The 20,367-nt window shown below is 41.7% G+C and overlaps 1 protein-coding gene across 4 annotated transcripts in view; it reads left to right on the plus strand.

The window, feature by feature from the left end:
- The window catches only part of FIGNL2 (fidgetin like 2), a 100,823-nt gene that overhangs the window by 44,687 nt on the left and 35,769 nt on the right, over positions 1 to 20,367 (plus strand). For 2 of the 4 annotated variants that reach the window (XM_063952267.1, XM_063952265.1), the window contains exons 2-3: positions 705 to 765; positions 6,515 to 6,607. The gene's annotated coding sequence lies outside the window, so the exon portion shown is untranslated. Of the gene's footprint in view, positions 1 to 704; positions 766 to 6,514; positions 6,608 to 8,050; positions 8,089 to 20,367 lie in introns of all 4 variants that reach the window. The other 2 variants (XM_063952264.1, XM_063952266.1) reach the window with 2 other exon arrangements.

Raw genomic sequence — 20,367 nt, forward strand, 5'->3', positions numbered from 1 at the left:
AGACATCAATAGCATGAGGTGGTGTTGTAGTCTCTTTGTTGCTGTCTTGTAGTTTGTGGCAGTTTGTTTACTAATTTTATTTTAGATAATTAGAATTAACATTTTTAAGTTGTAGCCATCCTCAAACTAATGTAACGTCAATGGTGATGCAATATATTGGCCATCATCTTCTTGGTTGGTTTCATTCCAACACATTACCAAAACCTTCTACAGTGATGCATGGATCTAATAGCAGAACTCTTTATTACAAACCCTTAATTCCTTCCGGGCCAGTTTACAGGGTAGAATATTATGATCCATGTAAGATAAATGATACAATATTAGCAACACATGTGATCCTTATTTCATAGCATGAAACAGGACTTTCCCTATCCTAGCTTTAATAAAATGAATCCATTCCCTGCTACTGTTCCCAAAGGATTAAGATGTCATGTGCATGTTATTGAGTAGAGTTTAGGTGCAGCCCCTGCGTTCTTTTATTTTATCATTCTTTGTTGATCTTGATCTGTTAGAGATATTTTTTCTCTTCTAATGTGTAATATTGTTATTGAACATGTAATGTGGCCTACATCTAGTTATGTGATTCCAGCGGGAAGCTGTATAAAATAATTACTGACAATGGTAGCCTTAAATATCTTGTAAAGGAGAGAAAAAGGGTTACAGTACAGTATGTATCAATTAATACGCAATGTCTTGTCTTTAAGGGGAATACAACGCCAGCAATTTTTTTCATCATTAATTTGGTCACTGGAAAGAATGAAGCAGGTATTATTTATATTAATATTTTATTATTATTTTATATCAACATATTACTCAGTACTGTACAGAGAATGATGCCTTCTCTAGTGGGGCTTACTATCTATTTTCCCTTCTACATACACTAGAGAAGACAATTAAGTTAGAAGCCATTTAACTGTGTCGAAAGACCTGTGATAATAAGGAAGGAGTCTAGTGGTGGAACTAGCGTTACTGCAGAAGGTACTGTAGTTATGGGTAGAGGAGCTGAGTGGTGCTCTAGAATGCTGGGCCACCTTCTCATGGCCCCCATTCTCTGGGGAACAAATCACGGGCCACTGGATTGTGACTTGGCATCACCGGAACTCTGGAGGTGAGCCAGCATCACTGGGTCCTCCCCCAAATTTTACTATGGGGCACAGAAATGCCATGTTTTGATCCTGGTGTACTCTAGTTTTACTAGTAGACCTATCAATAGAGGGCATTTTTTATGTTGATGGCACTGATACTAGGTAAACATCATACTAAAGTTTATTTACTACGAAAACTGTACCACAAGTGCATAGGAAGGATGACGATAGGAGTTTGTTACATTCATCTGAATCATTGATAGTGGTTATTTTACATATACGGTTGTGTTTGTATGATGATGAGTAGCCCTATATAAATAAATGTGACAGACAATAGGCATTCGACAATTTTTGTAGTTTTTGGAGACCCTGCACAGCTGGCATTTCATACCATGGAATAGTTGGGAAATTGATACAGGGAGGATGAGAAAGGCTTTCTTTAAACAATGATACATAATACCTGGGTATGGTTATTTATGTTTAGAATCGTTCTCTTACATGTTATACATTTAGAAGCGAATGCAGTAAGAGTGGAGGTGTTATAGGACATCCAGAAAATCCATAGTTCAGCATCCACAGCTACCTACATTACAACTTTTCCAATTCCATATACAGATCTGTTCTTATTACCCCACCTCTTGAATAGCTACATCTTCCTCCCTACATTTTTACCTCTAAATAATCTCTTTCCCTGCAATCCTTTTCTCCACTTCATGAGCTGTACCTTTGATGTTTTTACTTTCTTTTATGATCTCTTGTCACAGTAATACCTACTGATCCAAAGCTTTGTATTCTGGATCTTCCTTGTGAAACCTGCAGAAGTTTCATTCACTCATTCAGTTAAACTTAATTTCAGATCAGGTGGCTGATTGCAGACACTGGATGTGTCCCAATGTCTCCTTTTTGTCATGTGGAGAGCAGCTGCAAAATGTGACAGGGCATCGGAACCCGTTGCTGACTTAATGGGTCCAGCAGCACTGGTCTCCATGGTCGGCAGCGGACTGGGAGTCCCTGGCTCCGGCTACTGCAGTTACTCCTCCGGGCAGCTTCCCCCTATTGCTGCAGGTCTTTCTACAGGCAGATGCGGCTCCCATAGGGACATGAGTGGCAAACGTTTTTGAATCTCTTCCCTATTACAGGAAGTCTCTGAGTATAGCACAGTGCCAAAGTATAGGCTCCCAACCTTGCTCCAGTGTTATAGCCTTCTCCTAATCTGTATTCTCGCTGTGTTCTCCTATGCTGTACAGTGAGAGAGTGGGTAGGCAATAATGCAATTCACAGCACCATACCTTTGCACCTCCCACCTGGGCCTCCCACCGTGGTAAAATATCTGTATTCTTGCACAAGTAGGAAGTATAGTTCTCAATGTATCTCTAGAACACTGCTATGCTAAGGGAATACTACTTCATAGCTGGACTTTTCAAGTTTAATGCATACAGGGAATAAATTCCATAGAGACTTTAGCAGACTTTGCAAATTGTCTAAATTCTAATAAATGTGCTATTAATGGCTTTCCTATTCATACATAATAGATCTTTATTTTAAAGATGCACAAACCGTGAGGCAAGTTGAGCTGTGTGAGATGTGTAAGGTCATTGATAATTTCAGACTGACTGTCCTTTCCAGCTCATAAACTAGCTGAAATCATAGAGCTGAGCGCTCTAGCTCTGGGCAGATCTTTCCATTTGTTGTTATAATAGGGGCCTGTAGGGGTCACCAAGCAGAGAATATAGAAGCCACTATGTGGACGTTTTAAAAGAATTTACCATATGTTGTATACATATTCTGAATTCCAGTTCTACTTGTTTCTTAAACGTAAAACAGTCCTCATCCCCTTCACACTGGCATTTACAACCATAGTTACGACCAGCTAATCCATTGATGGGGTCCATAAGGCCCCCATTGACAGACAGCTTCTCTCCTAGGGAGAATCATTGAAATACCACATGAAGTTAGAATGGGAAACATTGGAATTTCCATCCAGCAATTTCAGAGCATGACTAAAATAGCAAGGGATCAATGACGGCTTCGCTTAACATTGCATCAAACACTACACAAATACACACACACATCATTCTTAGTCTGTTTAGAAGTGGGGGGAAAATGTCACGCTTCAAATTCACTGTATGCAGTGCCCCTAGACATTTTATAGAGAATAGTGAGGAAATTTAATAAACACATTAACTGATTGCAGCGTATCGTGTCAAATTATCAAACGCCTCTGGAGGGATCATTATCTTCACATCTCCATATGAAAACTTTTAAAGGAATTGTAGCACCAAAGTAAGGCAGTGTCTTACCGTGTACTAATGCTCTGTGTGGGTGACTGATTTATAATTCTATTCACATCACTTTCCAGGTTTAGGAAATGTACATTGTATTTAATGTTTTAAGTGGTTTGCAAATTGTACAAGCCCCACCCCCTTTGTGTCCAGTCTTTATTATGGCTCAGCTAAGAATACACTTGATTGACAAGCTCTTCTTTATATTATAATTAGAACACATTTTCCATGGAATTATTACCAGTTATTTATATAGCGCACACATATTCCGCAGCGCTTTTACAGAGAATATTTGGCCATTCACCTCAGTCCCTGCCCCAGTGGAGTTTACAATCTATATTCCCTACCACATGTACACGCACACACATTCACACTAGGGTTAATTTTGTTGGGAGCCAATTAACCTACCAGTATATTTTTGGATTGTGGGAGGAAACCGGAGTACCCGGAGAAAACCCACGCAAGCACGGGGAGAATATACAAACTCCACACAGTTAGGGCCATGGTGGGAATCGAACCCATGACCTCAGTGCTGTGAGGCAGTAATGCTAACCATTACACCGTCCGTGCTGTCCACGGACAATTTACAATTGAAGACAAGTGTAATATTTCCATCTGGTTATATTTGATTAGTAAGTTGTGCCAGTCATTTTCTAAATATTATAAACTTTTCCAAAACCACAATCTTTGGGCCTGATACAATGTTGGGTGTGTGCTGCCGTAATTGACACACAAAAAATGGCATATTTATGTTCATAAAAAGTAAAAACTCATGTTCACAAAAACTAATTTGCTATCAGGTTTCAGTAAAACTTGTAAAGCCTCAGGGCCTAATTCAGACCTGATCGTAGATGTGCGAGAAAGCGCACATCTACGATCAATTTCTTTGACATGCGGGGGGAACGCCCCGCATGCCGGATCCTCCCCTCCCCCCCCAATGCAGACATGCGAGAGCATCTCACGGCGGCGATGCTTTTGCATGTTTATAGTAGCCCTCACCCTGTACAGACTAGCTGCGAAGGCTGACAGCTAGCCGCCATGTTAAGGGTCGCAGAGGCTGCGTGTGACGTCACGCCCAGCAAACCGTCCGGACACGCCTGCGTTGTTGGGACCGCACCCCTAAAATGGAGCATCGACGCCCACAAAAAGCGGTGTTGACACACCATTCCCGCACTCCTCCAGGTCGAATGGGGTTTAGGACCTTGAACATGCACGTACTGGCATACTCTCCAAAATAAAATTGCTAAAACAGGTACACAAAGTGAATATATAAAGAACACACGTATTCACCTTGAGAGATGACTTTACAAGTAGAAGCGGTTAGATATCGCTGGCAGCCATCGTCATCATTACTGTGTATTTGCACCCAGGCGCTGCAATTGAGTTGGCTTTTAAAGAGGTAAATGTGTCTGTATCTGTTTGCAATTGCACACACTTGCCGTTACTGTACGGAGCCTTCGTACTGCACAGTAATCCGCTCCTTCTCTCCCAGTCACAAAAAAGTCTTGTCATATGCATACAGATGAGTGCGTCCGTTTTCCTGGGCATGCACAGTAGCCAATGAACCAGTTCGGATAAGTTCTTTTGCAGAGTGCATAATTCATTACTTTTTGACTATGAAAAGTGTATATTAGTTTTCTTGTGAAAGATATATATGCGTGTGTGTGTGTGTGTGTGTGCATATATATATATATATATATATATATATATGACATATACTTGACGTCTTGGATGTACTAATTAAACAGAGTGCCCTCAGTTAAGACGTAATAGTCTTATACTACTTGGAGATATATATATATATATATATATATATATATATAGATATATATATAGAGAGAGAGAGAGAGAGAGAGAGAGAGATAATATTTGGTTTTTTTTTTTAAAGGTTTCTTTTTGTTTGATTTACATTTCTACTTTATATTTAAAATGCAATACTGTATATATTGTTTGATTGTTTATTGTCATATTGTCTTTCATTGTTTGCAAGACAGAAGCTTCATCACTTGTTCCTTACTTGTTCTACCAGGTTTTACTTTTTTTTAAAGTTGAACCCTACACAGTGGGTACATACAGTACAACTTTGTATGTATTACTTTTGTTATATAAACTTTGGTATTATTTTAGCTGTTAACAATTAAAAAAAAATTTGACAGAATGGATTTAAAGATGATTTAATAGCGAACTACAGTAAATCATTGTAATTGGTTTTGTGAAATAGATGGAAATTAAATGAAACACTCATGGCTTCTGAGCAGATAGTGTGACGCTGAGTTCCATTTATGGATGTTCTGTAAGAGTCAGCACTGCGAGTCTCTTTTATGAGTGATGTTAGTCTCCCTGCATCTTCCCTGTCAGAGAAAACAGATGGGGGATGCTCAGCTGTCTTCAATCAGCGCTGATACATATTAATTTTCCCATCCCTGGACTGTGGCTCCTAAAACAGCACAGATGGACAATGGCCTGTTGGCTAGTCTCTATTTCCTAGTGATGCCCAGCTGCTCCCTATTTGATATATGAGTGGAGAGAGTGGACATAGACAGCACTGATTTGGCTTTAGGGTCCTGCTTTGGGAATAGGTTAAGGGACTTACGTTTTGCTCTGGGAATGCTATCTGTTATGTTTTGTGTAATGTTTTTTTTTTCCTTTTCAGTGTTTGTACACTGACTTTTCTTTCTGATTTAAGCTTCTGCCAACAATGAATTTTGCTCCCAAGTATATACTGCCCAATTATCTGTATCTGATACATTAATGCTTGCTGATCTTCTGTATGAAGACCATCTGACTTATGGAATAAACATTGAAAGTATTTATAATGGAAATAAACGTAAATATAGTACAGAAGTGTATGTTTAATGTTTGTTAATTTCTACCTTTTAATATGTTGCTCACTAGTACACAAATAAATAGTGATCACCTTTTTCTATGTCTATGGGAGCATATGGTTTTTGGTTATTGAGTCGGCTATTCTTGAGTAAGGAACACGAGATGCTGGAACAAAATGTTTATTACTATATAAAATACTCTGAGGTCTTCGTGATAACGTTAAAAAAATCTGTCTTGCTGTGTCCTCAAAAAAAAAACTTTGTTCTTTTTGTATTTTCTCGCCACAAACAAATAACCATCTCTCTCTTTGTATTGTTCTAGAATGCTGCTGTGTTCCCTTTCCTTTGCATACTGGAGTTTCTGGCACTACGTCACAAAAGCAGGAGTAAGACTGAATACAGAGAAATAACTAAAGTAAGCTTTTCTGAACAGTGAGCTCTAGACAGTCTCATACTATAGAATGTGAAAATTTTAATGGTGGTAGAAATGTAGCCATGCTCATCTGTGTTGTGATGCAGGCATGCTACAAAATGGCTCATGGAATGGCTCACCGAGCTGTGACTATTCACAGCCGGCAATAGCTCCATTAATAGTCATAATAGTTGCAACCTTGCATGCCATGCAGCGAGCCGTTTTGCAGCATGCTGCATTGCAGCAAAGATGAGCATGGCTACATCTGTATGTGTTAACCAGGCTTCATAACTTTTGTGCTAGAGGGACAGGTATGGCCTGAATTTAAAGTGTACCCTGTAATAGGGGGGTATTCAATTAGTGCCATTTTTTTGACCAGTCGAAAAAACTGCACTTTTTGCCAGGTGTTAGGTCGAATTCACATTCGACCTATTCAAAGACCGTGCCACTTTTTCGACTGGTTGAAAAACCCGTCACTGGCGAAAACCACGTGTATCAGCGAATTCGCCGCTGATACATATGTTTTGGCGAATTTGCGGGCATTTTCGACCATTGTTGGCACAATTTTCGCCCATGTCGATTCGACAAAAAAAAAACAGTGAAACTTCATGGGCGAAGTTTGATTAAAAAACGGTCGAAATTGCCCGCAATTGAATACCCTGCGTTGAATTAGTGCCATTTTTTCTATAACCCCCCTTAAAAGTAAAAGTCTTGTGTTTCTTGCAATAATTATGATAAACCTCTTTTAGATTCACATGCACATTCAGTAAACATTGTGAATTTTAGTAGATCTGTCAAACTGTTGTTATTGTTTATTTGTATATGGGCCAAGGTACCTTTGTGACGTTGCTCGCAGTAAGGACTTATTTGTAAAGTGATTGACAGTCAAGGACCATTGGGAGGGGGTTTTGCAGGAAGTGATGGCAAAAACGAAGATGCGTTGCAACCATTTAGCGTACATTTTTTAGCCAGGCCCTTTGTTCATACATTGTTGTTTTAATGTAAAACCTAACTGTATTTTACAACATGGCACTCTGTACTTTTTTTTGTATTTTGTATCTCTTTTTTTTTTTGTCTTGCTTTTTCTTTTATGTTTTGTTTTTCTAGTTACACATTTCTCAAACAAGGATTATTTATTATTGTCAACATACATCTATTATTGGTTCTGCTGATTTGTAACAATGATACATAGCTGATCATACAGAATTGTTTCCAAACCCCAGATCTCTAGTTTCCTACATGCAGAAGCGCTGCGTGCTGGGCTCTTCAAACAGCATGCTTACTTTATTATACGACAGAATATGACACCCAAGGGGAAACATGAATTCAATCCTGACACAAGATTGAAATGTTGTTCTGCCTGAGTGAATGAGCCACACACTTTCTTCCTAATCAAATTTTGTTAGATTTGCTGTATTTTCCTAACTCTGTTCTTATCATTCGTAGGGGAGCACAGTCTGAAGAGACATGACCATTAGCTAGATGTAAGTGCCCTGCAAATATTACATACAGTAATCATCTAGCTGGCCTACAGTATACCATTAAATTAAAAAAATCTTACAACTCTGTTTGCATTCATTTCAATTTACTTTGACACTTAGTATTAGCTGAAATAAACTGATATTAAAAGAATGTAACCTATCATTAATATCATATATTAAAATGTATGATCTTAAGAGTGTAAGCAGGTCCCTCCTATCATCGGGTTTAGTATGACATGCTATACAATCAAAATCCCGACTGTCAAAATACCAACAACTCATTGACCGACCGTCAAAATCCCAACAAGGTCAAAATACCGACAAGGTCACAATACCGACAAGGTCAAAATACCAACATTTAAATGTTGACAGGTCAAAAAGTCGACAAGAGGTTTTCATTTTTTGTGTGTATGTCAATATAGGTCGACATGGGCACCGTATAGGTGTACCGCGTCCCCTCGCATGGCTTGCTGCGCTCGCCATGCTTCAGGCACGGTTCCTCGCTGCGCTCGGCACACTATTATATTCCCCTTCCAGGTCCACTGGGATGGTAAAATATGATCAAGTCGGTTTCAATGAAAAATCATGAAAAACTGATGTCGACTTTGACCATGTGGGGAAATTGACTTTATTGGGATTTTGAGCGTCGGTCAATAGTTGTCGGTATTTTGACCATTGGGCTTTTGAATGTAGGTAAATTGACCGCATCCCCTATCAGTGTATCTATACAGTATGTTAATATCCTTTCTTTTATATTCTGTGCTGTTTCTTTCTGATGGCACTCAGCGGTACTGTGGTTGGTTTTGGGTTCTGTTTTGTTTTTTTGTGTTCTTTTTAAATCTTAGAACTAGAGTAGATATAGACACTCGAAGAAATCAGTGAAATAATTTCAGAAATGATTAAAGTATGAATCTGAGCACTAGTCCAGATGATGGAAGCAACTATAAATCTTGTATCAACTTGTAACTTTAGGTGATTACCTGCCCCTTTATCATAGAAAACAAAACACTGGTTACATTATATTGTTTCTTCCATATTGTACAGCTCTGCAGTGTGTTGGTGTTAAGGGCCCTACACATTAGACGATGTGCCACCGAGGTGTCCGACGGCCAATATGGGCGACCTGGCGGCAGGGGGGGAGGGGATGGGGGGAGTGAAGTTTTTTTCACCCCCTTCCCCCATCACCCGGCATGCTAATACAACGTCATACTGGCATGCATGTATAAGCACCAACGATGAACGAGTGCAGGGCCGCGCATCGTTCATTGTTGGTGCCTACACACTGAAAGATATGAACGATATCTCGGTAATTAATGAATGAGATCGTTCATATCTTTCAGTATTATCGCTTAGTGTGTAGGGCCCTTCTCAGTATATAAATAAATGTTACTAATAATAATACACTTGCATACTGGTTATTTGCCTGCTGGTGCCGAGGACGGGTGGGGATCATTAGATGTACAAGTAAGAGGTCTACAGTCAATAGGTCAGCAGGGTCAAAAGGTCGACAAAAAAAAAGGTCGACACAACATTTTCTTTATTTTATTTTTGTGTCGTCTTCGTCGTTATAGCACAGGAAACCTCAGTTAGTGTACTGCGTCCCCTTGCATGGCTCGCATCGCCAGGTAACTATTCACAATCGTAGTCCACTCGGATGGTAAAGTATGAAAAAGTTTAAAAAATAAAAAAAATCTCATGTCGACCATTTGAACCTGTGAACCTTTTGAACCTGTTGACCATAAGCACTGATGACCATTTACATGTCGACTTAATGACCATGTCGACCTTTTGACAATGTCGACCTAATGCAAGTCGACCATTTGGGGTCAACCTATTGACTGTCTATCTAGATGTTGTAGATCTATAGACTGGATACCGCCGAGGACAGTTGGCTTGAAAGAACAGCAAGGAATACATAGTGACAAAGGGTGCTGGAACCAATGGCAGAAGAAAATAGAATATAAGGGAGGTGACAGAATAAACAGTAAAACATATTTGAAATAGGCATTTCTAGTTTCACCACTAGTGACTTGCAATTGACGTCTATTTCATGCTGTCAGCTAAATATGACTGTGGATTTCCCTTGCAAAACAATATATCAGTACAAAGAGAAGTGACGTTTATATAGAGAGAGAACTGTGAGTTGAATGTGTATGTGTGTGTGTGTGTATATATATATATATACACACACACACACACACACACACACACACACACACATACAGTCTGTGGAGAAAATGCTGCAAAGTAAGAATGCTCTCAAAAGTAGAAGTGTTAATAGTTTATTTTATCAATAACAAGATGCAAAGTGAATGAACAGAAGAGAAATCTAAATTAAATCAATATTTGGTGTGACCACCCTTTACCTTAGAAACAGCATCAATTATTCTAGGTACACTTGCACACAGTTTTTGAAGGAACTCAGCAGTGAGATTGTTCCAAACGTCTTGGAGGACTAACCACAAATTTTCTGTTCATGTAGGCTTGCTCAAATCATTTTGTCTCTTCATGTAATCCCAGACAGACTTGATGATGTTGATATCAGGGCTTTGTGGGGGCCATATCATCACTTCCAGGACTCCTTGTTCTTATTTACGCTGAATATAGTTCTTAATGATATTGGCTGTATGTCTTGGGTCATTGTCCTTCTGCAGAATAAATTAGGAGCCAATCAAATGCCTCCCTTATGGTACTGCATAATGGATAAGTACCTGCCTGCAGTAGCGGATCTTGCTACGGGCAAGCAGGATTTTTGCCTGGGGCACCGCCTTCCAGAGGGCGCCGCCGCCGTGGCAAGATCCTCTACTGGTGCTGCCTGGTGCTGTGTAGATGCGGTGCTGCGTGGTGTGCGATGTGTGATGAAGTCATCGTGCACCGCACTGCATTGTGGGAGTGGCACATAGATGCTAGAGGTCATAATTGACCTCTAGTGTCTATGCTGTGCTATGGGAGAGACGTCATGATGTCTCTCCCATAGATCCGAGGAGCGGCGCCGGCGGCCGGAGACAGGGGGCAGCAGCGGTCGGGAAGCAGGAGCGGTGATTGTGAGTATTAATATATATTATATATATATATATATATATATATATATACATTTTTTTTGTTAGCGGCGTAACTAGGGGGCACAACTCTACAGGGGGTACAGTACTGGGGCAATACTACTGTGGGCACAGCTACAGGGGGCATAACTGACCACGCCCCTTCTCCATGAAGCCACACCCCTATTTTTACGCCCTGGGCGCCACAAGGTCTAGATCCGGCCCTGCCTGCCTGTATTTCTCAGCATTAAAGCACAAAGAAACGGGCAACGTTTTAATCCTATCAGGACCTTCCTCAGTAGGCACAGCAGCACATCAAAATCCACAAAATTTCAGCATCAAAACTCACCTTGCCTCCCTGGCTCCTTATATACCCACAAACAAATCCCAAAAGGACTCCAAACAGCCACTTCTGTGTTCCAGCGTAGAACGCATATGGCATCACTTCCTGTTTCCGTAGTATATATAAAAAGATACAAAGTAATTTAAAAAGATGGAGGGCACCTGACAAAATGCAGTGGAGTTAATAATTAGACTATAGAGACAGTACACACATGCTAGTGTCTTATCACAGTACTCGTGACCGTGGCCATACTGATCCTCCACTCCGGCAGGCAAGGACTTCTGTGTTTTATATACTATATAGCCAGCAGTGTTTTCTGTGCTGACATTTACTGTATTGTAGAAAGCCAACCCCTGCATTGTGTTGATACATATGCCATTCCCATGGCATCAATAACCGTAAGATGCAATATGATTGTGTAATTGTCAAATTGTAATGAAAATCACTCAAATTATTTATTTAATAACTCCGTATTTGGTTTGTAACACCTGACTCTTCAGTAGTCTGTCCTGTTACTCATGCTTGAATTGTATATAGTCCATACTCACTGATCGCTGGTAATCTGCATTTAATACTCCCTGAAAACTGGATGTTGTGCTCAGTACATCACAGGCAACAAAATTAAGAGGAGTAAAGTAGCAAATTAATATAGCGCCAGGCCATCAATAAGTTTGCATTGCAGCCTCAATGCATTGTGGAATGGAGGATGGTGCTTTATCTCATTTATGCATGGAGAATGGAATATATATATATATATATATATATACACACACACACACACACACACACACACACACACACACACACACACACACACACACACACACACACACACACACATCTATATGCTGTATGTGTATATATTGCTGTTTAATCACTTGTTGCTGTTCCTGGTGAGCTGTAATCCATGTAATATACTGTATCTGTTGTGCCTGTTGTTGAAGGGTTATAATTTTCCCAGCTGTGGCTTGGTGCTCACTCTCACCCTGGTGGCTCCCCCTTGCTCCGTCTCTACAAGTACACCCAGCAGGGGTGATCTCATATCCCAGGCGTCCGTGACTCTCGCCTTGCTGTGGAGACAAATTGTCAAAGAATCAGATGGTTGTGCATGACTCTACGGATGCATGCTATCAAGAAGATTAAGTATGTGGGTTAAAGATGCGATTTCCCTCTTACCGGTCCTCTTGGGAAATGGGATTTAATCAGTCTAGATTCAGAGGCTGTATAAACAAGCTCTTAGCTTTCTACCTTTTAATCATTGGACTGTGTTTTCTAGTTGTTCTCCAAAGAGTGTTATAACAACGGTGTCTTTCTGTATGGTACAGTGTATACCTGATTTAAAAAATAAAAAAAGGTCACTTCTTAGACCACTAAATGACAGCCCTTATATTCCCCTGGTCATTAGAAAGGAGAGTAATGAGCTAGCTACTCTTGTCAGAGGCTTGACGTCCAGGCGCTGTCACCTGTTTGTAAATGGCCTGCTCTTGGAAAGCTGCATCCTGCCAGCCCATATATTTTTGACTATGTATACGTCAGTCAGCTGACATATGGATAATCATTTTGTCCTCTGTGCATTAACCAATACATCTCTACGATTAGAGTAAAATCTCGGTTGCCACACCATCAATGAATTAAACTCTGGTTCATGCAGAGATCTGGAAGTTGTGAATTTAAACAGCACATAACAACTTGAAAAATGATGTTCACAGGAGAAAAATAAACCCTGCAGTTGTAAGCAAATTGGTTAAGTCTGTTAAGTTTTGACCATTGTTTTATATAATGAATTTGATTTGTAGTTACAATGTAGAGCTAGTTTGATTACTGCAAGCTCTTACGAGCAGGGCCCTCTTCCCTTATGTGCTTTTCCAGACTTCATCTCCTCCCTACTACGGCACCAAACCATTGGGTTCTGCCGCCCTACTGCTTATTTGGGTATTATGACCGCTTATGCAACAATGTTTATAACCACGTCCATGTTTTGTGCTGTAAGTCACTTTTTTCTTGTTCTGCTCATTGTGTTTCTGTACTGTACTTTGTAAGGTGCTGTGATGCCAGTAAATTAAATATAATAATAACAATCCTATCTTTACTAGATTATAGTCTCAGTTACAGTATATAAAGCAGATCCATTCAAGACTGGGATTCTCACATGATATAGGGTCGATGTAATAGTTTGCATGTGATCAGTATGGGATCCTGGAGGTCAGGAGATCGACGCCAGGAACTAAACAAGCAGAATCCTGCCAGTGAGCGCAGAGTGTCCCCTCGCGGGTTTGCTGTGCTCGCTATGCTTTGGACCCAGTTGCAACCAAAGTATTCCCCCTCAGGTGGTGACATGGACCACCCCAGTGGAAATGCTGGGCTTGGGTCGGGATTCCGACCGCTGGCATTTTCCTGGCTGTCGGGATTCCGTTGTCAGTATCCTGACCAGCGGGATCCCGACAGCCAGTAATTTAACCGCATACCGTTTGCACTAGTACCCACGAAAATGTTATGTCTTTTTATTATAACTCAAAAGAATTTACCACAATAGAAGACGTGGTGAAGACTCTCCTATGTAGGGGCACTCAAACATAAAATGCAAAAAATATGAACCCATTGCTTCTTGGAGCAAAATTATTAAAACTTAAACTTTTATTACATCATTTAAAATGGGGTACTTACTTAGACTCCAAATAAAAAGGCGAAATATTGACAAACTACATGAACTAACATATTACACAAACTAGTTAAAATAGTGCAGGTATAGGTTCATTCCTCTTGGCCTCAGCCGTAAGACAGATAAGTGTACAGTACATTTATGAGCAAAAATCAACAGTCAGAGAATAGAGTGCAGTATGGCCTTGAGGTATTGTTCGGGGTTCTGCTTCTTCGTATTTGCTATTGCATTGGGGGGGGGGGGAATTCTGAGTTGATCGCAGCAGCAAGTTTGTTGGCAATTGGGAAAAACCATGTGCACTGCAGGAGGGGCAGATATAACATTTGCAGAGACAGATAGATTTGGGTGGGTTATTTTGTTTCTGTGCAGGGTAAATACTGGCTGCTTTATTTTTACACTGCAATTTAGATTGCAGATTGAACACACCCCACCCTAAGCTAACTCTCTCTGCACATGTTATATCTGCCCCACCTGCAGTGCACATGGTTTTGCCGAACTGCTAAAAAAATCCTGCTGCGATCAACTCAGAATTACCCCCTGGATACGAAGTGAGAGACTCTTACTTATACTAGCCAATAGAAAACAAAGATGTAACTGGGATATATATGGTATGCTATTTTCGTTTCTGCTGTTGGCTGAACTGTCACACTGCAACAGGCTGTCTGCTTCTTTCAGATGTGTCCACATACACGTATCCTCAAAGTGTGCCAAATAGCCCATTTAGCATGCCACAGACTTTGTGACTTAGCCGCACAGTGGCACTAAACCTAAGTTCCTAGTACACTATAAGCAAACTAACACAAAAAAATGGAAGGAAAAGTAAACAAACAATCTAGGGTAAAAAAGGAGGTCCAGTATGAGTGACCTGCGCCATGTATCATTGTGCTTAATCTGCGACTTTATACCAACTCATTTGGTATAAAAAAACAAAACGAAGTACTAAGTACACTATGGGCCGTATCCTATTATCTTCAAAGTGATTTTGGCAGGTCAAAACTGCCAGATATCGCGATTAATGACTGATGGTCATTATCGCAGTATCCAATTAGAGGCCGTTTTATCAGACATAATTGGACCCGCAATTACGCAAAAACACATGGGATTGGGGATAAGTCCCCGATGCCATGTGTTATGGCGGCTCCAGCAGCCTGCTTATTGCGGATTATGCTTTGGGTGCCTGAGGCACCCGAAGCATAATCCCCAATCAGTGTGGGCATCGGGGGGAGGAACGTGCCTTATCAGGGCTAATAGGATAGCCCTTGGCGATCCTTTTAGCAGTGATAAAATACAGCTGCTAATAGGATACCCCCCTATATATGAGCTAAGATGCAAAACAGAAAATCGCAAACCTGAAAGAGTACACAGTAATCGCTTCCTGTGTGTCGCACCAGGTGTCTAGTGCCATATGGCACTCAAGCGATCGGTATATAAGGGACACATCTGTAGCTAAGCCATTATGCTCATCTATTGCAGCTGGTGACTATGCTGTGGATAGCTAACATTCATCCTCCGTTAGCCAACCATTTGTGGTGGATCAGTGTTGAGTGAGGAGTGTAGGTTCGGCCTATGTGGTCTTGCTGTGGAGCAGATTTTGCCTGATTTGGAGATCTTTGCTCCTGAATAAACAGTGACACAGAATAAAACAAAAATACGCCACTCTCGTTACAGATACATATATAAATAGACCACACTACAAACACACATCTCCATTCTGCACAGTGGAGTCACTAGGGTTGGTGTCACCCAGTGCGGTAACTCATGGAGTCATCTCCCATAGAACACCTCCCATACCAGACTATACAGAATCCTTAGTAATTAAACATATTGTCCCCCACAAGAAAAAATAAGATACATTGAAGTCTATTTACTAAGCCTTCAACGGAGGTAAAGTGGATAGAGTTAAAGTACCAGCCAATCAGCTCCTAACTGACATTTTTACAAACACAGCCTGTAACATGGTAGTCAGCAGCTGATTGGATGGGACTTTATCTCCATCCACGGCTTAGTAAATAGACCCCATTGTCCCATATAGGAAAAAAATAACACGCATAAGCTTCACATGAAAAGAACCTAACACATTGGCTCAGATATATATATATATATATATATATATATATATATATATATATAAAAATTTATACAGTATATTATATACTGCTCAAAAAAATAAAGGGAACACTAAAATAACACATCCTAGATCTGAATGAATGAAATATTCTTATTAATTACTTTGTTCTTTACATAGTTGAATGTGCTGACAACAAAATCACACAAAAATTATCAATGGAAATCAAATTTATTAACCCATGGAGGTCTGGATTTGGAGTCACACTCAAAATTAAAGTGGAAAAACACACTACAGGCTGATCCAGCTTTGATGTAATGTCCTTAAAAAAAGTCAAAATGAGGCTCAGTAGTGTGTGTGGCCTCCACGTGCCTGTATGACCTCCCTACAACGCCTGGGCATGCTCCTGATGAGGTGGCGGATGGTCTCCTGAGGGATCTCCTCCCAGACCTGGACTAAAGCATCCGCCAACTCCTGGACAGTCTGTGGTGCAACGTGGCGTTGGTGGATGGAGCGAGACATAATGTCCCAGATGTGCTCAATTGGATTCAGGTCTGGGGAACGGGCGGGCCAGTCCATAGCATCATAGCCTTCGTCTTGCAGGAACTGCTGACACACTCCAGCCACATGAGGTCTAGCATTGTCTTGCATTAGGAGGAACCCAGGGCCAACCGCACCAGCATATGGTCTCACACGGGGTCTGGGGATCTCATCTCGGTACCTAATGGCAGTCAGGCTACCTCTGGTGAGCACATGGAGGGCTGTGCGGCCCCCCAAAGAAATGCCACCCCACACCATTACTGACCCACTGCCAAACCGGTCATGCTGGAGGATGTTGCAGGCAGCTGAACGTTCTCCTTGGTGTCTTCAGAATCTGTCACGTCTGTCACATGTGCTCAGTGAGAACCTGCTTTCATCTGTGAAGAGCACAGGGCGCCAGTGGCGAATTTGCCAATCTTGGTGTTCTCTGGCAAATGCCAAACGTCCTGCACGGTGTTGGGCTGTAAACACAACCCCCACCTGTGGACGTCGGGCCCTCATACCACCCTCATGGAGTCTGTTTCTGATTGTTTGAGTAGACATATGCACATTTGTGGTTTGCTGGAGGTCATTTTGCAGGGCTCTGACAGTGCTCCCCCTGTTCTTCCTTGCACAAAGGCGGAGGTAGCGGTCCTGCTGCTGGGTTGTTGCCCTCCTACGGCCTCCTCCACGTCTCCTGATGTACTGGCCTGTCTCCTGGTAGTGCCTCCATGCTCTGGACACTACGCTGACAGACACAGCAAACCTTCTTGCCACAGCTCGCATTGATGTGCCATCCTGGATGAGCTGCACTACCTGAGCCACTTGTGTGGGTTGTAGACTCTGTCTCATGCTACCACTAGAGTGAAAGCACCGCCAGCTTTCAAAAGTGACCAAAACATCAGCCAGAAAGCATAGGAGCTGAGAAGTGGTCTGTGGTCACCACCTGCAGAACAACTCCTTTATTGGGGGTGTCTTGGTAATTGCCTATAATTCCCACCCGTTGTCTATTCCATTTGCACAACAGCATGTGAAATTGATTGTCAATCAGTGTTGCTTCCTAAGTGGACAGTTTGATTTCACAGAAGTGTGATTGACTTGGAGTTACAGTGCGTTGTTTAAGTGTTCCCTTTATTTTTTTGAGCAGTGTATGTATGTATATATATATATATATATATATATATATATATAAAATGCGTGTGTGTGTATGTATGTGTGTGTGTGTGTGTATATTTATATATATATATATATATATATATATATATATATATAATATAAAATCTGGCGGTTTTACCCATTCCTCGCATGGGAGTTTCTGATGCTCATGGTTGTAAATATAGATGAGTGTTAAAAATTTGGTAAATCTATAGAGCTGTATACTTGACACGCCTTAATGTAAGTAAATATGAATCCATGGTTCTTGGCGTTACCCGAGGAGCACCCATAGCAGATACGGTAAAAAGTGGCAGGACCATGTTTGTAGTTTACTAAAATCTACACACTGGAGGTGCAATCCAAGTTTTGATCAGATTGTCCATTTGGGCATTAATGTTCATGCAGCGCAAGCCACGCATCAGTAATGACGTCATTATGTCAGGCTCCTTTTCATCCCCTTTGGGGAGGTTTATTAAAGTTCTAATTACGTAGTTTTTCTATTTCCCACCTGCAGAAGGGAAAATATACCAACGCCGGGATCCCGAGGAAGAACGCAATGGCGGCGTCCACATACCGACGCCGATCGGGATGCCAGAGTCACATTACCAATAGCCGGCATCCCAATCGTCCTCACAGTGGGATGCACTGGCATCCGGCCGCAAGGGGGGGGGGCTATGTTAAGGCAGGAGAAGGGAGGTTAGGGAGCAGGGACGGGAAGGTTAGGGTTAAGGACCAGGGTGGGCGGGTTAGGGTTAGGCATTAAGCAGCGAGGATTAGGTTTAGGCAGCAGGAAAAGGGAGGTTAGAGTTAGGGAGCAGGGGCGGGAAGGTTAGGGTTAGGCACCACCGGGGAAGGTTAGGCACCCAGAAAGGAGGGTTAGGGTAGGCGAGAGGTGAGGGTTAGAGGGCTGTCGGGCTCAGGGTCGGACTGGCCCACAGGGGTACAGGGGAAATCTCCGGTGGGCCCCACTGCCTGAGGACCCACTCCTTCCTCTAGGGATCAGGTTCCAGACTGTACACTTGTATTATACATGGTAGATATGTTGCATTACACTGCATAAGACTATTGAACAAGACTTCAAGCCTCTGTGGAGGCTGGCCACACACCCTTTGTAGGCTGGCACACCCCTAAATATGGGCCCCTATCACTGCATTCCCCCGGTGGGCCCTTCATACCCCAGTCCGACACTGGTTGGGATTATGATGGACGGGATGCCGCTGTCGGTATACTGACAGCTGGCATCCTGTCTATCCCCAAATCATACTGAACCCCTGCAGAATATCTGTGTTAAATTTAATCTTCCTAACATATTGGGAAGTAAGAGAATTAGTGATGAGTCTGTCAGTGAGTAAGTGAGGGCTTTCACATTTATATATATATGGCAGCACGGATGGTGTAATGGTTAGCATTACTGCCTCACAGCACTGAGGTCATGGGTTTGATTCCCACCATGGCCCTAACTATGTGGAGTTTGTGTATTCTCCCTGTACTTGCGTGGGTTTCCTCCGGGTACTCTGGTTTCCTCCCACAATCCAGAAATATACTGGTAAGTTAATTGGCTCCCAACAAAATTAACCCTTGTGTGAATGTGTGTACATGTGATCGGGAATATAGATTGTAAGCTCCACTGGGGCATTGACTGATGTGAATGAGCAAATATTTTCTGTAAAGCACTGCGGAATATGTGTGCGCTATATAAATAACTGGTAATAAATATTAAATAAAGAAATAAATTTATATTATATATATTTATATATATATATATATATATATATATAATGATTTTATTCATATAGCGCTCTTTCTCCAACAGGACTCAAGGCGCTTTATAGACATCAAAAACAATGCACATAATACAGAAGTTTTAAGCAATACAGCAATAGATAAGCCACACAGGCATAAAAGAAAACCTTAAGCACACAGAAAACATAATGCATGATTGGTGTAGGCCTGGGGTGGCCAGACTTTTGGAGTCGGTGATCTACTTTGAAAGCTGAAAAACTATTGTGATTTACCTATGCGGGATAATTCCAAACAAGGGGCATGGCATAACAAAAAAGGGGGCGTGGTATAACAAAAAAGGGGCATAGCCTTGTTGCACAGGGTGTAATGACTGTCTTGCACGAAATCACACATTGGCCCCCACAGGTAAAAACCTCATACACATATGCCCCCACAGTGCCAGATACACATATGCCCCCAGTGCCAGATATGCCCCCACAGTGCCAGATATGCCTACACAGTGCCAGATACACATATGCCCCCACAGTGCCACATATGCCCCACAGTGCCAAATATGCTCCCACAGTGCCTTGTGCCCACAGTGCCAGATATGCACCCACAGTGCCATGTGCTCACAGTACCACATATGCCCCCACAGTGACACACATGCCCCCACAGTGCCATGTGCCCACAGTGCCACATATGCCCCCACAGTGCCACATATGCCCCCACATAGCCACATATGCCCCCACAGTGCCACATATGCCCCCACAGTGCCACA

The sequence above is a fragment of the Pseudophryne corroboree genome, chromosome 2, assembly GCF_028390025.1.
Source record: "Pseudophryne corroboree isolate aPseCor3 chromosome 2, aPseCor3.hap2, whole genome shotgun sequence".
NCBI lineage: Eukaryota > Metazoa > Chordata > Amphibia > Anura > Myobatrachidae > Pseudophryne > Pseudophryne corroboree.